The sequence below is a fragment of the Xenopus tropicalis genome, chromosome 5, assembly GCF_000004195.4.
Source record: "Xenopus tropicalis strain Nigerian chromosome 5, UCB_Xtro_10.0, whole genome shotgun sequence".
NCBI classification, from domain to species: domain Eukaryota; kingdom Metazoa; phylum Chordata; class Amphibia; order Anura; family Pipidae; genus Xenopus; species Xenopus tropicalis.
The window spans coordinates 152769665-152787088 of NC_030681.2; the positions used below are offsets into that span (position 1 = coordinate 152769665).

General features: G+C 46.5%; 1 protein-coding gene and 1 long non-coding RNA gene across 3 annotated transcripts in view; one reads left to right on the plus strand and one right to left on the minus strand.

The window, feature by feature from the left end:
- The window catches only part of ncoa1 (nuclear receptor coactivator 1), a 237102-nt gene that overhangs the window by 82673 nt on the left and 137005 nt on the right, over positions 1-17424 (plus strand). The window contains exon 1 of one of the 2 annotated variants that reach the window (XM_031901466.1): positions 16143-16161. The gene's annotated coding sequence lies outside the window, so the exon portion shown is untranslated. 2 annotated transcript variants of the gene reach the window in all.
- Positions 1-17424, minus strand: part of LOC108644836 — a 63706-nt gene that overhangs the window by 35089 nt on the left and 11193 nt on the right. The window lies entirely within an intron of this gene.

Here is a 17424-nt window from a genome sequence, read left to right on the forward strand (position 1 = left end):
TACTTGTCCCAACTTTTTTGGGATTTGTTGACACCATGAAATTCTGAATCAACATATTTTTCCCTTAAAATGTTACATTTTCTCAGTATAAACTTTTGTTCCGTGATTTATGTTCTATTCTGAATAAAATATTAGAAGTTGGCACCTCCACATCATTGCGTTCAGTTTTTATTCACAATTTGTTTAGTGTCCCAACTTATTTGGAATCCGGTTTGTAATTAAGGAACGATTTATATTGGCAGCCAATAGAAGCAAAGATCCTATCTGATCAGTCCTGCCCTGCTTTATGGCTGAGATTCTAGCTATCTGTATAACAGAGCATTCTGTCACAGTGGCACAGATCCTATCTGATCCCCCATTGTAAGCAGCAGTCCTGCCCTGCTTTATGGCTGAGATTCTAGCTATCTGTATAACAGAGCATTCTGTCACAGTGGCACAGATCCTATCTGATCCCCCATTGTAAGCAGCAGTCCTGCCCTGCTTTATGGCTGAGATTCTAGCTATCTGTATAACAGAGCATTCTGTCACAGTGGCACAGATCCTATCTGATCCCCCCATTGTAAGCAGCAGTCCTGCCCTGCTTTATGGCTGAGATTCTAGCTATCTGTATAACAGAGCATTCTGTCACAGTGGCACAGATCCTATCTGATCCCCCCATTGTAAGCAGCAGTCCTGCCCTGCTTTATGGCTGAGATTCTAGCTATCTGTATAACAGAGCATTCTGTCACAGTGGCACAGATCCTATCTGATCCCCCCCATTGTAAGCAGCAGTCCTGCCCTGCTTTATGGCTGAGATTCTAGCTATCTGTATAACAGAGCATTCTGTCACAGTGGCACAGATCCTATCTGATCCCCCCATTGTAAGCAGCAGTCCTGCCCTGCTTTATGGCTGAGATTCTAGCTATCTGTATAACAGAGCATTCTGTCACAGTGGCACAGATCCTATCTGATCCCCCCATTGTAAGCAGCAGTCCTGCCCTGCTTTATGGCTGAGATTCTAGCTATCTGTATAACAGAGCATTCTGTCACAGTGGCACAGATCCTATCTAAACCTTATTATATTACTCATTACTGTAGTATTTTGAGCCATTAACAGAATAAATAAGCAAAGTGATTAAGATAAATAAGCTTAGCAAAGCAGCAGAAAAATTCCTTAGCAAATACTTGTTGAAATAGTCAATAATGGGTAGATTTAGTCAAATACATGAATAAATGTAATTTGCAGAGTTATTGTGCAAGCAGCTCCCTATCACACAAACAATCTCGTGGCAATGGAAAGGGCAGTTGCAATGTGTTGTTTCATCTGTGCCTTATTTCTAGGAAATCGGAGACCCATCTCGCGGCGGCAGCTCAGGCACAAGGTATATGAGAATAATAATAAGCAAAACGTTATAGTGACTAATGCAGAATTGAGCTGCGTCAGCGTATTCTAAATATAGCGGTCACTTCCTGTATGGGACAACTTTGCCTTTGTGATGCTGCGGTTTCTGACGCAGTGGCCAAAGCGTTAGCGAAGGAGCGAATCAAAGCTATTTGGGAAATGCCACTTCCCAGCTGTCTCTGCCTGAGTTACAGCCATTTGGTAAACCATTTCCTGCCCTCGGAATAAGCTGCAGCAGCTTCCTATTCCATTAAGGGATAATGTACCCCCTACTGTAAATGATAAGGATATTAGCAGTCACTGAGGGGTTCTGTGCCCATATAAAGGCACAAGGGTGCAGGCTGAGTTATACAGGGAACTCTGAGTATCACTCATGTATTATAAGGGATAATGTACCCCCTACTGTAAATGATAAGGATATTAGCAGTCACTGAGGGGTTCTGTGCCCATATAAAGGCACAAGGCTGCAGGCTGAGTTATACAGGGAACTCTGAGTATCACTCCTGTATTATAAGGGATACTGTACCCCCTACTGTAAATGATAAGGATATTAGCAGTCACTGAGGGGTTCTGTGCCCATATAAAGGCACAAGGCTGAAGGCCGAGTTATACAGGGAACTCTGAGTATCACTCATGTATTATAAGGGATAATGTACCCCCTACTGTAAATGATAAGGATATTAGCAGTCACTGAGGGGTTCTGTGCCCATATACAGGCACAAGGCTGCAGGCTGAATCACAAAACTCCTGCATGACTCAGGCTCAGGTCAGCCATGGTTGCTGCAGTACGTGAGCCACAGTCTGTTCCTGATGACTTTAGGTTAAGCTTTATTTAGTTACCCATTTTATTACTTAGTCCCTTTTGCCAATAAATCTCACACTTGCAGTACTTAACTTTTGCTTTCATTTCAGCCACCTATCCTCGTCATTCAACTACTGAACAGGCTGTTTTTTTTTAAAGGGGATATCAACCCAAAAGTAAAATTTTTCATAAAATAATGAAGTATAATGGTAGGCAAATTTCAACTTTACATTCATTACATTATTTCACTGGTTCTAAAGGAATTTGCAAATGTAATGGCTTCTCCCAGTTCCTTGCTACTCTCTGCACTGGCGGTTCTGACTGCTGAAGCTGATTATCAGACCTATCATGACTGGAGAAGAGCTGAATTCAGCTACATTGTTTAAAGAGTCAGAACCAGTAGTGGAGAAAGGGAGGCTATAACTGCTAACCCTACAGTATATGTGCAATAGCAGTGCCAGTAGGCAGGGACTGTAGGGGAATGCAAGGCCCATTTCCGCTGCATAGATCCCACACAAACACATTTGCACCTGGTGGGGTCCCTGTCCGTGCTGGAGGTCCAGGCTGAAGCCCTGAGTGTGGCTAAGGGGCAGCTGTCTCTCCCGGCCCCCGGAATGTGTTCTTGGAAACACTGATGGAAAGAGCCAAGAGCTTTCTATTTACATTAGGCCCTTCCACCTGCCGCCCACTTCAGCTTGGACAGATCTGCCTCCTGGGTGTCGGCTCTCCCCCGGGGCACTCGCGGTATTCCCACACACGTGCCTTATGGGATAACTCCCCCTGATATTGCCGGGACTGATGGGAATGTGATAGGGACCATAGATTGTAAGCTCCACTGGGGCAGGGACTGATGGGAATGTGATAGGAACCTTAGATTGTAAGCTCACTGGGGCAGGGACTGATGGGAATGTGATAGGGACCATAGATTGTAAGCTCCACTGGGGCAGGGGCTGATGGGAATGTGATAGAGACCATAGATTGTAAGCTCCACTGGGGCAGGGACTGATGGGAATGGGATAGGGACCATAGATTGTAAGCTCCACTGGGGCAGGGACTGATGGGAATGTGATAGGGACCATAGATTGTAAGCTCCACTGGGGCAGGGGCTGATGGGAATGTGATAGGGACCATAGATTGTAAGCTCCACTGGGGCAGGGGCTGATGGGAATGGGGTAGGGACCTTAGATTGTAAGCTCACTGGGGCAGGGACTGATGGGAATGTGATAGGGACCTTAGATTGTAAGCTCACTGGGGCAGGGACTGATGGGAATGTGAAGGAGCCACCTTGAGTGGCCCAGGGGCCAAAAACGCCCTTGAGTCAAACCATGTCGAATGATTTGTGGGGCCCCTTACAAAGGTACTAGCTGTAGGCCCCTCATGGCTGGCCATAAATGGCACTGTATGTACGCTGGGCAGTGGGACATCATAGAACTGACAATTCTGCTGGAAAATGTTGGGGTACCGTGGCCCTTTAAATACACAGAGCTAGGGTATCAATTAAATGTTAAATGACTCATAATGGCACAATAATGGCAGGGATTCAGATGGCACCTCACTCTGTCAAGACTAAATGCCCATCATCAACTCTTGCACATTGATTCCATTTCGGAAGTGGCGTCATATGGGTGCCAGTCAGGTGACTGCCGTGTACCCATACGGGGGGGCTGTCAGGCGACTGCCGTGTACCCATACGGGGGGGCTGTCAGGCGACTGCCGTGTACCCATACGGGGGGGCTGTCAGGCGACTGCCGTGTACCCATACGGGGGGGCTGTCAGGCGACTGCCGTGTACCCATACGGGGGGGCTGTCAGGCGACTGCCGTGTACCCATACGGGGGGGCTGTCAGGCGACTGCCGTGTACCCATACGGGGGGCTGTCAGGCGACTGCCGTGTACCCATACGGGGGGCTGTCAGGCGACTGCCGTGTACCCATACGGGGGGCTGTCAGGCAACTGCCGTGTACCCATACGGGCACCAGTCAGGCGACTGCAGTGTACCCATACAGGCGCCAGTCAAGTGACTGCCATGTACCCATACGGGGGGCTGTCAGGTGACTGCCGTGTACCCATACGGGTGCCAGTCAGGCGACTGCCGTGTACTCATACGGGGGGCTTTTTCATACCCATTAGTATTTCCCAATACGTCTGTGGGACTTTTTATAGTTTCTCTTGAACACAATAAATATAAAGCTTCCCCGGTATGGGGTTTGTTTGGGCAACAGATAAGCGATGCCAGTACTGCCGGCACCGGCGCTGATACTGCCCCGCAATAAAGCAAAGAACTCATGCCAGCAAATAAATACCTGCTATGTTAATCCCAATTAATCATTTTCTTTGTGTGTTTGCGTGTGTATAATGAACCACAACTATGTGCATTCCCTAGGGCTACGATCTGATGGATAAGGTGAGAGATACTCTAACAGATATTCTCCTTATACTGCTAACCCCATAGCCTGTGCAGAGATACCATAAAACTATGGCACATAGGGATTCCCCTGTACTAAGCACAATTCCGCAGGAACAGCCCCCTAAGTTTGCTCATACCATAAAACTATGGCACATAGGGATTCCCCTGTACTAAGCACAATTCAGCAGGAACAGCCCCCTAAGTTTGCTCATAGCCTGTACAGAGAGATACCATAAAACTATGGCACATAGGGATTCCCCTGTACTAAGCACAATTCAGCAGGAACAGCCCCCTAAGTGTGCCCATAGCCTGTACAGAGAGTATTTATTGGCCCTTTAAGTGGGCTATTAGATGCTCCTTTTGAAGCGAGTGGCCCCCACCCATGCAAAGGTCAGGGGTGATCACAAGGATGTTATCTCAATTGGGCCATAAAGCACTTGGTTACACAATTGCTCATAAAGGACTGACTAATCAGGGAGACTTAATTTCTGTATCGCTCTCCTTGTAGAAGGTGTTTGCTTCATGATTACTGAGCAAACTGTTAGTAAGCAGCCATAAAGGCTCCACTTGCCTTTCAAAACAATCCCTGGCCCGCCCCGAGTCACTGCTGAGATAGGGATAGGGATGTTATTGCCTTGTTTGTTGTGATCTACATCAGTGCCGTCCAACTTATATTTACTGGCTGGATTATTTCCCATATAACAACATTATACAGTGAATTCTATGGGGTCTTTGAGCAGTCTGGGGGCCATGAAAATCCTCTATAGGGCCACACCCGACCCATGGGCCCCACAGTTGGACAGCCCTGCTCTGCATACTTTCATTGCATAAAAGTTAATGCTTTTCATTTATTTGGGATTTAAATGATAATCTGGTAGTTAGGGACGCTGAACTGAGCAACCAGGCTGTGGTTTCAGTGACAGGCTAGACAATGGGGGGAGAATTGACAAAAGTGGAGCTAGCCCTGTATTCAAGTTATATCCCCCAACGTGTGAGGGTCCCCCCTAACGGATGAGGGTTCCCAACTACCTACAGCCCAAATAAAAATACTTAGCAACTGCACAGCATATTATTTTTATGTCAGACTGAAGAAACATAGGGAAGAAATAGAAATAAAATGTCAATTAGTAAAGTTTCCTAAATTATTTAATTCAATTTTGGAATCCCTACAGTACATAACCCGACTCATTCCCATGTCATTTATACCCATATTAAATCCACACCCTACATGGCTATTTAGCTGTTTACCAAGCCATGAATCTACACTAACTAAGGGGCCTTCGGCATTCAGGGGCTATGGGGGGGGGCCTTCGACATTCAGGGGCTAAGGGATTGATTATACAAATATATATATATTGACCTGTGTATATTAACACTTACTGATCTTACCCCCTTCTAATGGGGCCTCTTTTGGGCTGATGCCACATTGGGCTGATTTGGCTTGGGCGCAGGCACCTGACTGATATCGGCTCTGAAACCCAAACTCTCACGTTTCTTTGCGGTAACCGTCCCAACACAGCGGTTCTGAGTGCCAGCGGAGGGGCTGATTCCACCCCCCAGTGGCACTAGCCTTAGGGTTATGGGTCCAGGTAATAATCACGAGTCTATGAGAGGCAACTTCAAGCCTGTTGCCACAAAATGCCCAAAATTACACCCCAATTTTCTAAACTGGACATTTTGCTTGCCACCATTGACTGAAGCCTGGGTGATTGCTCAGAGTTCCAACAGTATGTAAGTGCATTCAGCAATATGTGTTGGTGTTCCTGGGATTCCTTCTGTTTAGTGGTTGGAATATCAGTGGGAAGGGCCACGGGTTTGACGTGTCTGGGTCAGCAGGGCGACACCACAATCACCTGTTATTTCATTTCCTTCCCATGTGTCTCCGGCCTCCTCTGAATGTGCAGCAAAAGGCACCTTCTCCCCCAGCCCCGGGGCACCCAAATTCTCTCCATTTAGGGATTCACTTGCAAATATAGTTCTGCTTGAAGCCTCACGTTTCTCAACTCAGCACCTTGAGCGTAGACAGATTTATTTATAGTCCTTTGGCCGGAGACTGCTGGGAATGTTAGCCCAACGGCAGGTAAGGGGGCCCAGATTCGGTGCCGGTCAGGCTCTGGTCTCATAGGGAGAGAGTCGCCTTTATCTGCAGTCTCTATAATGCCATTTCTCCACTTGTTTGCTTGGCCCTTGAGAAATCCGCACTGCAGTGTGTGTGGGTGATGAGTATAATTCATCAGAAATTCTATATATACCTGTATAGTGAGTGCCACGGGGACATATCCGATTCTACCTATAGGGGAAGGCTGTACTATATCCTAAACAGAATTAATATAATTAAATATAAATCAGCATCACATGGGCAACACTGGTGTGGCTACTAAACCAATATGGGGTCAGTAACAAGACACATATGAGACACAATCATCGTTTGGCCAATCCGCCACTTGTGCAGCCAATAACAGCCTGAGTGTTTCCCCTATGGCCAAAGCTTGAGTACATTCTGTCCCGGCATCAAACGCCGGCCTTAATTTCAGAGTAAATATTCTAATCTTTGCCTTTCATGTAAACTTTGCTTTTCCCTGTGAAGCAGCAATAACAGCGAGCGCCGGATTAAGGTCCCCATTGTTCCCTATGTGAGAACACACCGGGCCGGCGACCTTTCCATTAGAATTCAAGAGATTTCTATCTGCTCCTTTGATAAGATGGGGGCACAGGAGCGACACTTGTTCAACAGGCCGACTCCATAGCCCAATCTAGGACAATACCCCGCCTGCTTTATTTTCCTAGAAATTACCCCTCCTGAGAGTTATAACCTTGACTTATTCCTCCTCATACTCAGACAGGGGACACAGAAGATAAATAAAGGTATTCCGTATTCTGAGCAATACTGACATTTATATATTTCATTTTAAAAGGTGACCAAATGTGTTATAATTCCTTTCCCGCAACCATTGGGCGCAGGAAAGATCATTTGTCCATTCTACTTACATTAAAGTTGGCCATACACGGGCCGATTGTAGCTGCTGATATCGGTCCCTTAAGGTGGCCAAACACCTTCAGATCCGCTCGCTTGCTGATGTCGCCAAGCGAGCGGATCTTCTCCCAATATCCCCACCTACGGGTGGGCGATATCGGGAAAATCCAGGCTAATTCAATCATTTGGCCCTGGGGCCAAACGTTCGAATTATAACGACGGGTATAGGCACAGTGGGTTCGGGAACCGCATCAACGAGCCGATGCGGTCCCTGATCCGACTAGATTTTTTAACCTGCCCGATCGATATCTGCCGGATTTCAGGCCTGATATCGGTCTGGCAGGCCCGTCGGGAGTGCCGATACACGGGCCGATTAGCTGCTGAGTCTAAGGGACCCATATCGGCAGCTAGAATCAGCCCGTGTATGGGCACCTTTAGACCAATTCGGCAGCTTATCAGCCCACATAGGGGCACAAACGACGGGCCTGCCCAATCAATATCTGGCCTGAAATCGACCAGATATCGATCGGGCAGGTTAAAAAATTTAGTCGGATCGGGGACCGCATTGGCGTGTTGATGCGGTCCCCGAACCGACTGCGCCTATTACCAGCGTACTAATTCAGTCGTTTGGCCCCAGGGCCAAATGATTGAATTAGCCTGGATTTTCCCGATATCGCCCACCCGTAGGTGGGGATATCGGGAGAAGATCCGCTTGCTTGGCAACCTCGCCAAGTGAGCAGATCTTAACGTGTATGGGCACCTTAAAAGCGAAATCGTCAGATTCGAAGGTAGAAACAAAATAATTCTATCCCGATCTGTTTGCTGATGTTCTGGCACCTTCAAAAAGTGCCCAGTCAAAATTTCCCTTCCTGCCGATCGATGAGACGCCCGATATCCAAGGCTTTTGCCGACTGCTCACAGCGTCTCCCACATACACACACTGATTATTATTTCTATCAACGTGGCTTAGTTACCATCAGGTACAGTCCATTTCTAAATATTACAGAAAGAAAAAGGAAATCAATCAAAATCATGGAATTGGTTTTCTTAATTAAAATGTTAATTTCAGAGCTTTTTGGATAACTGGTTTCTTCAGCGCTGCGGGATATGTTGGCGCTTTGTAAATAAATGTTAATAATAATAATAAATAATAAGCGATTTCCAAGCTTATTTGAGTTAGAAAAACAAACATGGATTCGAAAGTTGATGAATAAGACCAATTTCGTAGCAACTTTTCATTTGGTCTTTTTTTTATTTAGTTTTTGAATTATTTGCCTTCCTCTTTCAACTCTTTGCAGTTTGTAAATGAGGTCACTAATATCTATTCGGCATCCCAAGGCCTATGTGCTACTCTGCAGGACCAAGACCTATAAACATGGATTCTCTTTCAGTATGAATCTATTCATTATTGGAAGATTGCCCAATGTAAATGCACAATGGAAAGTATGTAACATTCCTCATCTGATATCTGATAGGGGCACTATTATCAGAATATACTTGTGTAATAAACACCGTCAGACCTGCCACATATACCTGATTACACTAACAGAAAGGAAACCATGAAAGTGTGTTTGTGTGCTCGCTGGGACCTGCCCAGTGGCACAGATCCTATCTGATCCCCCCATTGTAAGCAGCAGTCCTGCCCTGCTTTATGGCTGAGATTCTAGCTATCTGTATAACAGAGCATTCTGTCACAGTGGCACAGATCCTATCTAATCCCCCCATTGTAAGCAGCAGTCCTGCCCTGCTTTATGGCTGAGATTCTAGCTATCTGTATAACAGAGCATTCTGTCACAGTGGCACAGATCCTATCTGATCCCCCCCCATTGTAAGCAGCAGTCCTGCCCTGCTTTATGGCTGAGATTCTAGCTATCTGTATAACAGAGCATTCTGTCACAGTGGCACAGATCCTATCTGATCCCCCCCATTGTAAGCAGCAGTCCTGCCCTGCTTTATGGCTGAGATTCTAGCTATCTGTATAACAGAGCATTCTGTCACAGTGGCACAGATCCTATCTGATCCCCCCCATTGTAAGCAGCAGTCCTGCCCTGCTTTATGGCTGAGATTCTAGCTATCTGTATAACAGAGCATTCTGTCACAGTGGCACAGATCCTATCTGATCCCCCCCCATTGTAAGCAGCAGTCCTGCCCTGCTTTATGGCTGAGATTCTAGCTATCTGTATAACAGAGCATTCTGTCACAGTGGCACAGATCCTATCTGATCCCCCCCCATTGTAAGCAGCAGTCCTGCCCTGCTTTATGGCTGAGATTCTAGCTATCTGTATAACAGAGCATTCTGTCACAGTGGCTCAGATCCTATCTGATCCCCCCATTGTAAGCAGCAGTCCTGCCCTGCTTTATGGCTGAGATTCTAGCTATCTGTATAACAGAGCATTCTGTCACAGTGGCACAGATCCTATCTGATCCCCCCATTGTAAGCAGCAGTCCTGCCCTGCTTTATGGCTGAGATTCTAGCTATCTGTATAACAGAGCATTCTGTCACAGTGGCACAGATCCTATCTGATCCCCCCATTGTAAGCAGCAGTCCTGCCCTGCTTTATGGCTGAGATTCTAGCTATCTGTATAACAGAGCATTCTGTCACAGTGGCACAGATCCTATCTGATCCCCCCCATTGTAAGCAGCAGTCCTGCCCTGCTTTATGGCTGAGATTCTAGCTATCTGTATAACAGAGCATTCTGTCACAGTGGCACAGATCCTATCTGATCCCCCCCATTGTAAGCAGCAGTCCTGCCCTGCTTTATGGCTGAGATTCTAGCTATCTGTATAACAGAGCATTCTGTCACAGTGGCACAGATCCTATCTGATCCCCCCCATTGTAAGCAGCAGTCCTGCCCTGCTTTATGGCTGAGATTCTAGCTATCTGTATAACAGAGCATTCTGTCACAGTGGCACAGATCCTATCTGATCCCCCCCATTGTAAGCAGCAGTCCTGCCCTGCTTTATGGCTGAGATTCTAGCTATCTGTATAACAGAGCATTCTGTCACAGTGGCACAGATCCTATCTGACCCCCCCATTGTAAGCAGCAGTCCTGCCCTGCTTTATGGCTGAGATTCTAGCTATTTTATAGCTGACCATTCTGTCACATACTGTGATCCCTAAAAAGGGCTCATTACTGTAGTGTTTGAGATAAGAAACCATAGCAAGAAACAAATATTTCTTGTAAGAAGTAAGAAATAGCTCTATAGCAAAGGAAGGACAAATAGAGTAGAAGTAAGAGATTGGGTAGAAATACAGGACAGAGGGTACAGTACTTGGGAATGTGGATTGAGTTAATGATTAATGGGAGGTATAGCCGTTTAGGCCTGTTCTGTTTGAGTTAGGAATAAATATTCTGGCTGCTCACAGGGGTCAGCGACTGGGTTAATTTACTTAATCCTAAAGTAACCCCCCCCCCCCTTTAAAACCTGGACATCTATTAAATCCATAAATCCTGCATGGCAAATTAGCAATTAATTTAGACACATTCTGCCGACTGCACTGGTTTCAGGTCAGCCATGCACCTTATCAGCGTTTCTGCAATCAGTGACCTGAATAAAGTTACAGGAGTCTCAGTCAGCACTGAAGAATTGGGGGGGCACTTACCAAATTCCCAAGTAGGCGTTTTATCACATGCATGATGCAGACTTCACTGGCTTCTGTGCAGCCATGTAGTTTTGCATATAAATGAATTGCTAGGAAACTTTTGGATTTAAAGGAAAACTATAACCCCCAAACATTGTCTGTCTCTATAACAAAATATTACACATACAGCTCACATGTAAAACCCGGCTTCATCTAAATAAACCATTTTCATATAAATATACTTGTTTAGCAGTATGTGCCATTGGGTAATCCTAAATAGGAAACTGCCATTTTATGTACTAAGGGCCGCCCCCTGGGATCATAGGAGTCACAGTGCACACAAACAAGCCAAGGCACACATACATGCTAGGCCCCATCAGCCAATGAATGGGCAGAGTTCTGCCTTTTGCTCCCACACTACTTCCTGTTACAGTTAGAGCTGCATCACTTCCTGTCAGCTGATCTCTGAGGGAGCACACAGCCCATCACTAAATGGCGGCTCAAGGGAAAGGATATAAAAGGGCAATATTTACTGATATATATATTCCAGTTTGGGAAGAATCTTTAATAGGCCACTTAACATAATATAAACTGTCTGTTGGTTACGTATTCATTCTGGGGGTTTCCCTTTACAATAATAAATGGCATATTTTGCACTGTGTGTATGTAGCTTTAATAACTTTGCTGCTGCCTGATGGTTTCCTCCTCTCTAGTGACCTGGTTTCATTGCTGCCTGTGACATAACTTGCCTATAAATACTCCGTAACAATAGCTGCGAGGGAGTGAGCCACACCTGTGGTGCAGGATGCACGGCAGCCCTACGATGGCGGCCATTCCCACCGCGCCAATGACCTGGGGCAGCGAGCGTGTTCCTCCGAGTAGAGGCCATGTATTCAGCCCTGCCATTGCAATAGATAGATATATGTATATATATATAACCTCGTACTGAATACTGGCAAGCCTTTGCTGAACTTCTACTCTCAGCATCTAATGATTTACCTTCCTCCCAATACAAACCCACCCCTAGTTCCTTACTATTCTCTTCACTGCTGGTTCTGACTACTCGGGGTAGCAGTAGTCGGCCGTTCTGCAGCCCTGACTCCGGTTCCCTCGCAACCCAATTAGCCATCCCTGATCTCATTTATATTTAAGAAATCCTTCCGGATGGAACATTATGAAGCACCGAGCCCAAACCCAAGGAGATGGCCTACATTCAAACAATTCCATAATGAAATTTGTGCCCGTGCCATTAGGCGTGTGATAGTGAGTTATTATTGGATTATTACTGTAACGAGATTGTGCAGCACTTAAAGCACTCAGCGCTGCTCGTTTATTTATTTCACTGGTTAATAGGCCAAATGCTTAGGCTGTGACATTGAGTTCTGCATAGTAGGGTGCAAAGTAAGGTGCACAGTAGGGTGCACAGTAGTAGGGTGCCAATGGGGCAAAATGTCAGTTTGGTTCCTTCTCCCTGTAACACAAACTGTGCCATGGACAATATGTACCAGCAGAGTTTAAACCTTGGTGGACCCAATGGGCACTATATACTTACTCCATGTTGGATTGGTCTGCCAGAGTAGTAGAATACCTTCCCTATGTGCCCCAGTCTTGGACCATTACCTTCAGCCCTGTCTCATTTCAACCCCAGGCCTATATAGCACCTACAAAATTTCATAGACTCTAGTGGGCCCTAGGAGACCCAGTCTGACGCAGTGATCTGCCCTAGGAGACCCGGTCCAACACAGTGATCAGCCCTAGGAGACCCGGTCCAACACAGTGATCAGCCCTAGAAGACCCGGTCCAACACAGTGATCTCCCCTAGAAGGCCCGGTCCAACACAGTGATCTCCCCTAGAAGGCCCGGTCCAACACAGTGATCTCCCCTAGAAGACCCGGTCCAACACAGTGATCTCCCCTAGAAGACCCGGTCCAACACAGTGATCTCCCCTAGAAGGCCCGGTCCGACACAGTGATCTGCCCTAGGAGGCCCGGTCCGACACAGTGATCTGCCCTAGGAGGCCCGGTCCGACACAGTGATCTGCCCTAGGAGGCCCGGTCCGACACAGTGATCTGCCCTAGGAGGCCCGGTCCGACACAGTGATCTGCCCTAGGAGGCCCGGTCCGACACAGTGATCTGCCCTAGGAGGCCCGGTCCGACACAGTGATCTGCCCTAGGAGGCCCGGTCCGACACAGTGATCTGCCCTAGGAGGCCCGGTCCGACACAGTGATCTGCCCTAGGAGGCCCGGTCCGACACAGTGATCTGCCCTAGGAGGCCCGGTCCGACACAGTGATCTGCCCTAGGAGGCCCGGTCCGACACAGTGATCTGCCCTAGGAGGCCCGGTCCGACACAGTGATCTGCCCTAGGAGGCCCAGTCCGACACGGTTATCTGCCCTAGGAGGCCCGGTCCGACACGGTTATCTGCCCTAGGAGAGCCGGTCCGACACAGTTATCTGCCCTAAGAGACCCGGTCCAACACGGTTATCTGCCCTAAGAGACCCGGTCCAACACGGTTATCTGCCCTAAGAGACCCAGTCCAACACATTTTTCTGCCCTGTATAACAGTTGTTATTTTTCCTGTGAATTTCGGCCTGGGCAGAATGTTAATCAGAACAAAGAGCCTTAATGTTACTTTCCCTTAATTCAATTATAGTTAATAGTTTGTGGGAGGAAGAATATATCACATTTATCCTCCAGAAACTTGGGGTTTTTCCATAATTAGCAGCACTATAATTAGAATGTCATAAAGCAGTTTAAACATAAAGAGTCGCAGTTTCCCCCCCAGATATATTCTGGTCGAGTCAGTTACTGCCACTTCTGAGGGTTTGTCTTGCCATTAAAACACGACACTGGCAAGAAAGGAGATTTATACAAACGGATACACTGTGGGGAACGGCAACGCAAGATTTTTAGAGATGGCCATGAATCCAAGATGGTGGGCAGGAATGATGAACTTAGGGGAGGACTTCTCTAAGACTTTAAAGCAGCATTTGGGTGTTTTGTACGATACGTTTGGTAAGCTCATTACTTTTACTTCCCCTTTAATTTCTGTTCTAATGAATTTCTGTTCTAGTGAATTGTTTTCAGAGAGAAGCCTATATGTAGAATGTGGTGTTGTTATTATTAATTAGCTTTATTTTCAGACCCTCGGCTATTCCTACGGCAGGCTGACCATTCCAGGGGTTTCCTAGCCTCTATAGGCCGTGTCCCAGACGTAGCCGTTTCAGTGCCAGTGGTGTAGTAGCAAATAAAGTTAATTATTGAAACATGACTGCAGCTTCAACATAAATTAACTCGTTACAAATGCAACTAGCTACACCCTACTAGGAACATAAAGTAACCTTAATGGTGATTGGGTAGTGGGATTATTACCACTGTGCCCCTGAGCCATATACTACATGGCATGTTACATGGCAGAGTTCTGCCTTGGCATGACTGAGCAGTAACCTTTGAACATGGCACCTATAAGTCACAAGACTTAGGGAAACATTGTGCAACAGTATTAAAGTGATATCGAAATGTTCAGGTACTTCCCGGGAAGCTGCCGGTATCACTTTCCTGGCGATTTCCATGTAGATTTTGCTCTGTTTGTGGGGCATTAAAAGCCATTTTCATAAATAATAATGTTTGGGGGGGCGTTGAGTAGCTATAAATTAAAAATATAGTTATGGCTTGCAGGGTCTCAGAGTGAGGGGGAAGCTATTCTGCAGTGGGTCAGTACTAGGATAAAATGGCTAATAAGGAGAAACTGCGATACTACTTCCTTGGAGCAGTGAAGCCTCTTGGTTGGGTAACAACCTGTACAAAGGAGAATCCCATTGGACAAGGAGCACATTGCGCATTGGTGAGGTCCTTATCCTGAAGGACTCAGTAGGCTGTTATGGCTGATCAATCTGATTTGGGCCAGCAGTGAGTGGCCAAATTGGGCCCAGACCTGGCCATGTATGCCTACATAGGAGTCATGTGCTAGTCTGTCATACACCATGTGACTGTCTGGCCAAACAGATGGATCTCTTTGGTTCCCCACATGCTGAGCCAAATGAGAATGACTCTTTCATACCATGGGTCTAGGCCAGGGGTGGGCAAACTTTTTGGCTCAGAGGCCACAATGACTTACAGGATCCAAACTGACTTAGCAATCAGAGTGTAGTTTGAATAGAAAATAATAGACCTAAGTGCTAAAAAGTGGCAATAACAATTAAACTGTACTTTCACAAAGCAACAGTTGATTCGGCTGCTGCCGGGGTCAGTGACCCCTAGTTACGTGTGGGTCGACAAAAATCTGACTCTAACCTGCCTTTCCCAACCTGTGCTGGACCCGGCCCACTACTCTGTGGCTATTTATATACCCGCACCCGACCATCTCTGATGTCACAGAGGGGGCGGGGCAAGGCAGGCGCACGTATATAAATTGCCACTCCTGTAGGCGGAAGTGGGGCAGTTAGGTCCAAACCCGCCCAAGGAACATACGTGCCCGCACATCACTAGTGACCCCCATTTGAAAGCTGCAAAGAGTTATAAGAAAGCAAATTCTTAAAAAAACTATAAATAATAAATAATGAAGACCAATTAAAAAGTTGCTTAGAACTGCCCATTCTATAAAGGTGAACCACCCCTTTAATGGTATTTTGCACCACAATGAAGTGCTACAAAAATCACCGTTCAATGGACTCCAGCCCTCAGTAACGAGAGGGGAAACTGACCAACCATCGACTGTGATTGCTTTGCATATCTCTAAAGGAAAATGTCCTAGCAACTAAACATGGAGGAAGCCCTTTCCCATAATTCTTTGGCTCCATCTGATAACTGGGGCCTATATGTGCAGTAAACAGATCCCTAAACAGTGGCCAACCCTGATTTGCCCTGCAGCATTTATATCAACGTAACTGTTTGTTCTGAGTGTTGTGTATACATTGCTACGGTGTGTATGCCGACGATCGCTATGTATAGTGCCCGAGGGGCGGGGCCCTCACCTGTCAGGTATAATCTCCACTCCATAAACTAAAGGATAAAGGTAAGCAGGAATGAAAGAAATCAGCAAAATAAAGAAATGGGAATGTTCTTGGAAAAAGGTGAATAAAGTATTTCTGCAGAAAGAGAGTAGTAGACTGGGAGACTGTAAGAGGTAGGAACAACCTAGTAGGATAGCTTGTACCTCCTACTGTAAATAGTAAGGATATCAGATGTAAGAGCAAGGGTGCTTATTTACTGCCCCTGGAACTATAGCAGTGTGACTGTTACCCCAATGTTTCTATATATCTGTAACCTTGTTATGGGCTAAGGGGGCCCAGCCTGAAGGCCAGTTAGGGGGGGATTTGGGGTGCGTATTTGTGCCCTGGGTACCCCTGGAACTATAGCAGGGTGACTGTTACCCCAATGTTTCTATATATCTGTAACCTTGTTATGGGCTAAGGGGGCCCAGCCTGAAGGCCAGTTAGGGGGGGATTTGGGGTGAGTGCTTATTTGTGCCCTGGGTACCCCTGGAACTATAGCAGGGTGACTGTTACCCCAATGTTTCTATATATCTGTAACCTTGTTATGGGCTAAGGGGGCCCAGCCTGAAGGCCAGTTAGGGGGGATTTGGGGTGAGTGCTTATTTGTGCCCTGGGTACCCCTGGAACTATAGCAGGGTGACTGTTACCCCAATGTTTCTATATATCTGTAACCTTGTTATGGGCTAAGGGGGCCCAGCCTGAAGGCCAGTTAGGGGGGGGATTTGGGGTGAGTGCTTATTTGTGCCCTGGGTACCCCTGGAACTATAGCAGGGTGACTGTTAGCCCATAACAAGGTTACAAATATATAGAAACATTGGGGTAACAGTCACCCTGCTATAGTTCCAGGGGTACCCAGGGCACAAATAAGCACTCACCCCAAATCCCCCCCTAACTGGCCTTCAGGCTGGGCCCCCTTAGCCCATAACAAGGTTACAAATATATAGAAACATTGGGGTAAGGGGGCCCAGCCTGAAGGCCAGTTAGGGGGGGATTTGGGGCGAGTGTTTATTTGTGCCCTGGGTACCCCTGGAACTGTATAGCAGGGATCTGATCTATTTATGTTACTGTTTATATGGGTGATGCCATGACTGAAATATTGCTATAGTTTTTCTGTTTATTTATTATGCGGTTATTTTAATAACAAATAAATTGCAAGTAAGAATGAATGGAACGAATACAAGCTCATGTATAAAATACAATTATATGCAACAAAGTTTTTATCAATGTATAGATGATGGGTAGATAACCCGGTATCTGTCTCTCGGTGTGTAGGTGCTTGAGGT